Source organism: Adiantum capillus-veneris, chromosome 9, assembly GCF_014529385.1.
Source record: "Adiantum capillus-veneris isolate H3 chromosome 9, ASM1452938v2, whole genome shotgun sequence".
NCBI classification, from domain to species: Eukaryota; Viridiplantae; Streptophyta; class Polypodiopsida; order Polypodiales; family Pteridaceae; genus Adiantum; species Adiantum capillus-veneris.
The window spans coordinates 36,351,222-36,359,701 of NC_140939.1; the positions used below are offsets into that span (position 1 = coordinate 36,351,222).

An 8,480-nucleotide genomic window follows, 5' to 3' on the forward strand; every position below is an offset into this window, starting at 1 on the left:
GTCTTTCTTAAGGGTAGAAATCATAATACAAATGCCTATTGGAGGGGGGACCGGCTCCACACAAATCGGGTCCTCAATTGTTGTCATAATCTCTAAATTCTTTTTCTTGCAAAAGTATTGTTTATGCCAAGTTAACTAATTGATATTTTTATGTTGCTATCATCAATTATGTTCACCCACTATGCTCTCAAAGTAATTTCTCAAAATTATTCTCATTAATTTCCGCTACTCTCAAGTGTATAGGCCAATTTTATTACATTTTCATTTCTGCAGGGATAGGATTCATTCTCTACTGCCATCTCTCTGCGCACTCTTGTCGTCTCTCTATGCACTGCTTCTGCCTCTCAATTTCGCCCTCAAAGTTTGGTTGTTGGGCACCCTAATTTGGGGCACCCCCACCCAATTAAGGACTGAAGCCCGCGGCCAGAGATGGCCCAATTACGTTTAACAAGCTTGTGCACGGGAATGACATGCGATGTTTCCAAATTGCAGTTGCTACATGTACACAAGAGGTCGAAACTTATAGAATTCCTGTAAGTTCAGAAAACTCAAAATTTTTTGAGAGAATACGCATCATCATTTGAAACACCAATGGTCGGACAAAACCATGTATAGTCCTACAACAAGCATGTGCAAATTGGGCAGATTTGGCTCATTAATTGAAGAGATTTGAGTCAATCACGGATTTCTAAGACCTCAGTGATTGGAAGCAATCGCCGACAAGCAGAAGCTCCAAATCTTCACGAAAATGAGATAAGGTATGCATATTGCTTTCACTTTCCTTGTACGGTTAGTTCCAATTTGCTTGCTCATCTTCTCTGCAACTCTGTTGAAAGTTTGGAAAGAGAGACAGAGAGAGAGAGAGAGAGAGAGAGAGAGAGAGAGAGAGAGTAACTTGACTAATACAAATAGAATATACAAGAAATATCTACAAAGTGCATGGTTGAGAGGGTGATCACTTTAATTAAGCGAACATCATCAAAGCGATCACCTACAAATGAGGAAGCACATAATAGAAGAAAAAGGAGAGTCGTCGTTCCTTGAATTAGATGTATCGCCAATCTTCAATAGTGAAATAAATCCCTGTGAGTGCAAGAATTATGACGTGAAAATACTTTGTAAAACAACCATGTGCTAGCTCTAGCACAAGCCCCGTCTCTACCATATTCCATTTGATAAATGCCCTTTGAAGACTCACAACAATAGTACAACTTCACTCGTGTTGCCACTACCAAGTAGTGTTTTGCTATCTTGTTGTTCATATTAGTGAACTATGGGAAACGAGGGCAAGAAACATTAATCTTGTCCAACATCTTTGAGCAATGAACTAAAACTTTCTATCCATATAAATCCATAGCTTCTTGTGTATGCCTTGCAATAGCTTTTAAGTCATTAATGCTAGTCGCAATGCCTACCAACTGTTGATCAATGTTCTGGAGTTGATGGATCATGTAGATAAGAATCTTCATGAGCTTTGGATTGATTGTTGTTGAAGCTAGATTGTTGTGCCCTTGAAAAAAATCCTTCCATGACTCTACTTTTGTGGCGTTGTAAATCGGGACTACTGATTTGTTGTAATTGTTCCTAATGCTTCTCTCCCAGTTCTTCACATGGCCTTGCAATTCTCCGAGCATAAGAAGCTCAGACACTTCATTCCTTATGTGCATGTCCCATGTATGAGTGTAGCACAAACCTTTCTCACTTCTAATGGCACAACCGTTGTCGCTACATCTTGTATGATGTTCTCTTGCACTCTGGACTTGATGTATGTGGGGTTGAGAACACGCTCAACCCCACATACCTTTCTCACTTCTAATGGCACAACCGTTGTCGCTACATCTTGTATGATGTTCTCTTGCACTCTGGACTTGATGTATGTGGGGTTGAGAACACGCTCAACGAGTTTGAGAGATGATTGACATTCTTCAGCCACATAGATTTTAAACTTGTTGACCATCTCTTCGGCAAGCAAGCACTTCTTGCTTTCCTCAAGTGTCATCACCATAATATCCACCCATTGCCTGTCAACCCAATGGTTTGTGTCGCCTCCAGCTCTAACAACAACCCAAACACTATTCTCTTCGAAACACACCCAACCCTTTCCAAGTTTAAAGCTTGGGTTCTTGCACAACTGTCTGAGGCTCACCTAAATCACGTTCAACATGCCTACAAACTTTCATCAATTAGGTGCATTAACTATAGAAGCATAAAAACACACTTGAAAGTTTCTTATGTTTTGAAATCTCTACAAGTCATTAGATTATACAAGACGCATGCTTTGATGTCAGCTCGCAATATTGCTCTCAACTAATCAAGAGATGAAAGAAAATCATACCTGCTAGTAGCAATGTGCATACTTGATCTTTGCATGCCATTCTCCTTCCCTAGCAAATGTATCCATCGGAACCCCAATCAGTTCCACAAAACTCATTTTGCATAAAGCAGGCACTACGATTTTTTTTGGGTGTGTTCTTGACCAAGTACCATTCCAATTGTCGTCAAACGGTAGCACTTAGCTGACTTGATCCGTAGAACACATCTTCTCTATCAAGGGCACAATAAGGATCATACTAACTTTGTGTTGCCTCTGGATTTGCCATTGTTTGTGTTTTCTTTTATTCCACTACCAATTATCATCTTTGAAAACCTGTATAAAGATACCTACCAACTCTTGCACAAACCATTGCATGTTCAAAGTTGCAATGTTGACCAAAATCGCGTCATTCTTGTAGTCCACACCAAAGTAGAGGGACTCCCCCATATCGCCATTGTGAACATCACAGAGCTAATCCTTGTAGCTTTGCTATCATCGTTACCTGATAGTACCTTTCTCTGTGAGCTCCTCGATGGTTACGACCCGTTTCTCGATCTGAGTGTTGCGCTCACATAAGTGCCATAATTCGTTCTTGCTTTTGTCTGATTGAATCCCTAACCTTTTTGCACAAGGAATGTACTATGGAGACATCAGCATAGCACTGTGACGGCTTGACTTAGTGGTTGAGCATGCGTTTCTGATCGTGTGTACCTGGGTTCAAACCCTTAGGAGTTTATTCACATTTTGGTTTGAGCACCCCCCCTACCCTGCCTTCAAAAATTTCTAAGGCATGGAATTTTACCGGGAACCGGCTTGACGGGTTGTTGAGAGATACATGTGGCAGACTCTGGGGTGTGGCACATCCCCTTAGAGTCCGATATTTAGAAGAAGCCGACATTCAGTGCCTGATCATTCAGCACCTAATTTAGTCGCAGGGAGCTGAGGCGGCTCTGGTAGTTCTTTTGCAAGCTGGCAGTGATCAACAATTCTGCATCGCTGTCTTCCACCAACTCCTGCTCACACTCAAAGCTCTCAAGTTGGCAACTTGCACTCCGAGGGGACGCGCTGACGTATTTCGCCTTAAACTTTTGCTATGCTGGAGTGCCTCTACAGACTCCCTGGACAGGCGAAGTGGCTCTATTTTAAGATACCGAACCTTGGAGCTCGCTTCTCGGAGCAGCCCTGGCAACCCATCAACAGTGCAGTGAAAATATTTATAGCTAGCAATTACAAGGGCTTCCAGCTTGCAGGTCATGGGGCTTCCCATTGCTTCCCTTGGAATGAACTCACAATTATAAAGACGAAGCATGCGCAGGCGGCTCTTCTCATTTCTCAGAGCATGATATCCGAACACTTGGGATTGTCTTTGGTATTCAGATCTCTGAGCCCGAGCACCAGATCTTGCAATTTGCATCGCTGAGCCTCTCCAGCTCGACATCAGAGTGGAAATTGACGTGCAAAATCTCCAAGTTGCAGCCAGAACTCTCAATTACCCTGCTCAACCTCTCCTCCACTTCACCCAGACATTCACCATCTAAATGCAGCATCCGCAAGTGGGATTCCGACAGGGCTGCACACAGATCCCTCAGCTCGTCTTCAAGGACTCGAGTTCGGACCATGCGCAGTGTCCGCAATCCAGTACAACGTCTAGATCATGACATTGAGAGTGCCCTTTCAAAAAAATTGGTGCGTGGTTGTATAAAAGAAAAAGCCAGGATCATAGTCATCCTCAATCAGACAAAGCTCCTCGGCCAGCACTGGAGAGGAAAGCAGCAACTCCAGCGCTTGTGCCATGGCCAAGTTGTGGCAAGCATCAAGGGCTGGTAGGATGTGTGCCATTATAGTTTCAGCCATCGCGTGAGTGATGCCACTCCGCAATGCCATTGCCACAGTCACAGCTACAAATCGTTGCACAAACCTGCTCTTCTTAGCTTCTTTACCACTCCTCTCACCTTCTTCATGGCGCAGAATCTCATCATCATCGCTGTTGCAGTGGACTATATTGAAAATAGGTGGAACTGTGGGAATAATAATCCACATCATCCATCCTACTCAGCATCCTAGTAGGGGGTACCCAATGAAATCAAATAAAAAACTAGAAGGAATCAAAACACATACGGACCAGGGTACTTTGTTGAGGACGAGGACGTACTTTGTCGAGCGACACGGCCGGCAGTCAGGGTGTGTGAGCGAGCTGGCGGACAGAGGGACAGGGGCCACACAAAAGCTAAGGGTGATGAGCAGACGCAGAGGAGGCGCATAGAGGTTGAGCTGCAGAAGTGGCGCAGCTGCAGAAGATCTGCAAGCCTGCGTGGCTATAGAGATTTTTTAAAAACTTAATATGCATGGTTTTGACAGCTGAACGCCACTGTGGTTGTGGCCTACAGCAGTTCACAAATCGTCATCGTTCTTGCAAGCCCGTCTTCGACTCTCCATCCGCATTTTTAGAGGGCCACCCTCTATTGAGGGTTACGAAGGTAAGGTTGGATTCTATGGAATCTTGGGACAAATGAATAAATAGAAGAACCTCCCATTAGTAGCACAACGGCCCGCATCCCAAAATATCTAGGGGGCTCATAACGGGCGACCCTCTATTGAGGGTTATGAAGGTAAGGTTGGATTCTAATGAATCTTGGGACAAATGAATAAATAGAAGAACCTCTCATTAGTAGGCACAACGCCCCGCATCCCAAGATATCCAGGGGGCTCATAACTCCCTCGTAACTATCATGCAACTCTATATAATAGATCTCTCGGTATCTAATACAATCACCCCATTCTCGTATACTCGCCCACGCCTTTGCGTGCTCTCTCTCTCTCTCTCTCTCTCTCTCTCTAAGTGAGCCTTCCTCCTTCTCACATGGTATCATCACAGAGCAGGCAATCCTGGCTTCCCTGTGCGAAATCCTACCATGCAGTCTCCTACGCATACCTTGCTATGGCAAAGAGCCTCATTGTTGTGGCACAATAAGTTAATAAATTAAGCCGCCCTACTTTAGTCTCCAAGGAACCTCCCTGGACATTCAGTTTCCCCTTGACACTAATGGGCAACCACCACTCTGATGTACAATTTAAACTGCCCTTGGCAAGCATAATATGATTCTCATTCTTGCCTCTCTCACGAGTCGCTCTGTGTGTGCGTGCCTGTTTCTCAACATGGTATTTCTCAGCAAGCGCAAGCCCTTGCCTCCCTCATTCCCTCCACAGTGAGGAGCTATCACCTAGATAAGCTTACATGCCCCAATTACCTCACATGGGCCACCCAATTACCTCAAACGAGCAGATCTCTGGGATATTATTAGCGGAGCTACTCCCAAACCCGCTGCAAATTATAGTGCCGATTGGACAGCCAAGGATTTGCAATCCCAGGCTGAACTCATGTTGCACCTGGCTGATCGTCACGTCCAAATGGTCAGTCATTGCCAATCTGCAGTCGAGATTTGGAACTTCCTACGTGCTGCCTACCATCACGAGGACCTCATCACTCGTGTCACGACACTCAAGAAACTTCTTCTTGTTGTGCTTGCTGAGCAGCAGGATATCTCCAAGTTTCTTGATGATTGGCGCACATTCTTGGACAATGCCCTCCTTTTTGGCCTTCAATTAGATGACAGCCTTCAGGCCATGCTACTCCTTGCTGCATTGCCGTCATCTTGGTGCCCATTCATCACTACTCAAGCTTCAGTAATAGGCCTCACTATTGAAACCCTCATCTCTCGCATCTTTTAAGGAGATGCCATGCGAGGCAATTCGAGTGTACCCACCACACAATTTGTGCAGCTTCAATCAAACTTCAGAAGAAAGCCCGTTCGTCGCTTCAACAATTCCAGAAACACAACTAACCCCTCTGCTGTCAAAATCTGTAGCCATTGTGGCCACCATGGCCATCTTGTTCATGAATGCCGAACCAAGCAACGCGAACAACAATGGAATGACCGTCGTCCTCGACCACAGCTACAGAACATTGAAGTCCCTGCCCTGAGCCAGTATGATATGGAAACCCTCCAACTTTTTACTTCACAAATTAACTCTGTTGGTTTTCTGGCTTCTTCAGTTTCTGCAACAGAGTGGCTACTTGACACTGGAGGAACTCACCACATGACGCCGCATAGTCATCTTCTTTGCGACTACAAGGACCTCGCATGCCAGGTTCAAGTCTACCTTGGAGACAATCACAACCTCAATGCATTGGGGATTGGCAATCTCCATGTCACCTTACCCAGTGGAACTCTTGTCATCATTCGCAACATCTACCATATACCTGGCCTCAGCCACAACATCCTTTCAGTTATCTGAAGCCACAGCTACAGGGTCTTCCATTGAGTTTTTCCATAACTCCTGTGTCATCCACTTCAAACTCCCCAATGGAAAAGTTGAAATCCTCAAGCTCCCTCAAAAGAATCGCTTGCATCCGATTCCAATCACCCAATCTAGCCGTGATGCTGTGGTAGCTTCGACTTCAACTGTCTCCTTACACTTAACCAAAGTAGCATCTACTCTCATGTGGCATTACAGGCTTGGACATATCAATGGACCCACACTCCACCGCATAGCCAAGAATAACCTTTTCTCAGGCCTACTACCAAACCTGTCGATCAACTATTGATCTCTGTGAAGGCTGTCTCTTGGGTAAACCTAGTCACAAGTCCTTCCCCCGATCTCAGACGCGATCTTCTTAGCTGGATCAATTGGTCCATAGTGATTTATGTCGACCCATGGAGACAACCTAACATACAGGTTCAGTGTACTTTTTAACATTTATTGATGACTTCAGCAGGTACACAACAGTATATTTCTTGAAGCAAAAGTCACAGGTTCTTTCGAGTTTCAAGGAGTATTGCAGCTTAGTAGTGCGCCAGCATGATCTACATGTACAAACACTTCACTCAAACAATGGAGGGGAGTATGTTACCAATGCATTTAAATTGCTATAGTTCACAGGAGGGACATGCCAAAGGGATATGCCTACCTCATCAATTGTATGTCCGATGAGATCATTATGACCCCTGAGGGGAAGCACGTGATGGGCCGCATAGGACAGTTGTGTAGACAGGTTTTTGGACACACTATAGTCTGCATGGTCTCTTGGAGGGCTCAAGATAAAGCCTCCAAGGATTATGTTATTGCTACGCTGCATCGGGAGTTTTCAGTTCCCTCTCTTGAGAATACGTTTGACAATGCTTGGATCAGGAGACGCATGCGCGACTACATGAAGCTTCGGAGGTCAGATGCACAGATGCCAGACCTGACCTGCTTGAAAGAGAGGAGGGTGTCATGGATCGACGGAGTGGAGAGGTGAGATTATTAAACTCTTGCATTGAAGTATTTGTATATGTGAGGCCCATTCACATCCACGCAGCTAGTAGCCCCATTGGTATGTCTTTTACCCTTCAATGGAGCGAATCACCACATGTTCAATTAGGTTAGATTTAAGATTAGATTTTGGATTGAGTTTTTATATTAGAGTCTACCTTCGAGATTACAGTAAAAAATTTAGAGTTACACGAACGGTGAAAGATCTACTGTGAAAAGATGTTAAGATGCTGTGAAATGCTACAACTAGAGAAGAGACAAAGGGGTTTTGTTCACTACATGCACTATCATGTAGACGTGGGTGTGTAGATTTCTTGTACCCACAAATATAGGCATTGAACAATAAAGACGAGATTATAACCCAGTGGTTCTGATCTCCGTGCACCTCTAGACCGAGGTGTGCAAGGATTGGACATGATTAGAGAATGTGAGGTAATTTACATTGTGAACAAAGAGAGAGAGAGAGAAAGAGAGAGAGAGAGAGAGAGAGAGAGAGAGAGATAAAAGACAAAGAATGCCAATAGAAGATTAAATTTGTTGTCTAGGTTATAATGTCGTGCCAAATAGTGTGGAGACTCTCACCCAACGGACAATCTGTGTGTGTGTGTGTGTGTGTGTGTGTGTGTGTGTGTGTGATGCAGAGTGTTGACTGTAGAGTCTAGAGTGTAGACTCTCCTCCACGACTCCGGCCAGCTTGGTCCTCGTACTAGATGGGCTCTAAAGACTATAGGACCTAGGCTTTAAATAGCTATGCAATTAATAGACTTTTGTTTTTTAAGAGGTAGAACTGTATTAAGAGAAAAATTAAAAGAAAATTACAAAGAACCCTCAAAAAGGGGGAGGGTTGGCCCCA

The 8,480-nt window shown here is 44.4% G+C and overlaps 2 pseudogenes; both read right to left on the reverse strand.

Annotated features, from left to right (window-relative positions):
* Positions 1-1,064: 1,064 nt before the first annotated feature.
* Positions 1,065-1,999, reverse strand: LOC147450348 (uncharacterized; annotated as a pseudogene).
* A 1,196-nt stretch (positions 2,000-3,195) lies between these two features.
* On the reverse strand, positions 3,196-4,756 carry LOC147450349 (uncharacterized; annotated as a pseudogene).
* Positions 4,757-8,480: the final 3,724 nt, after the last annotated feature.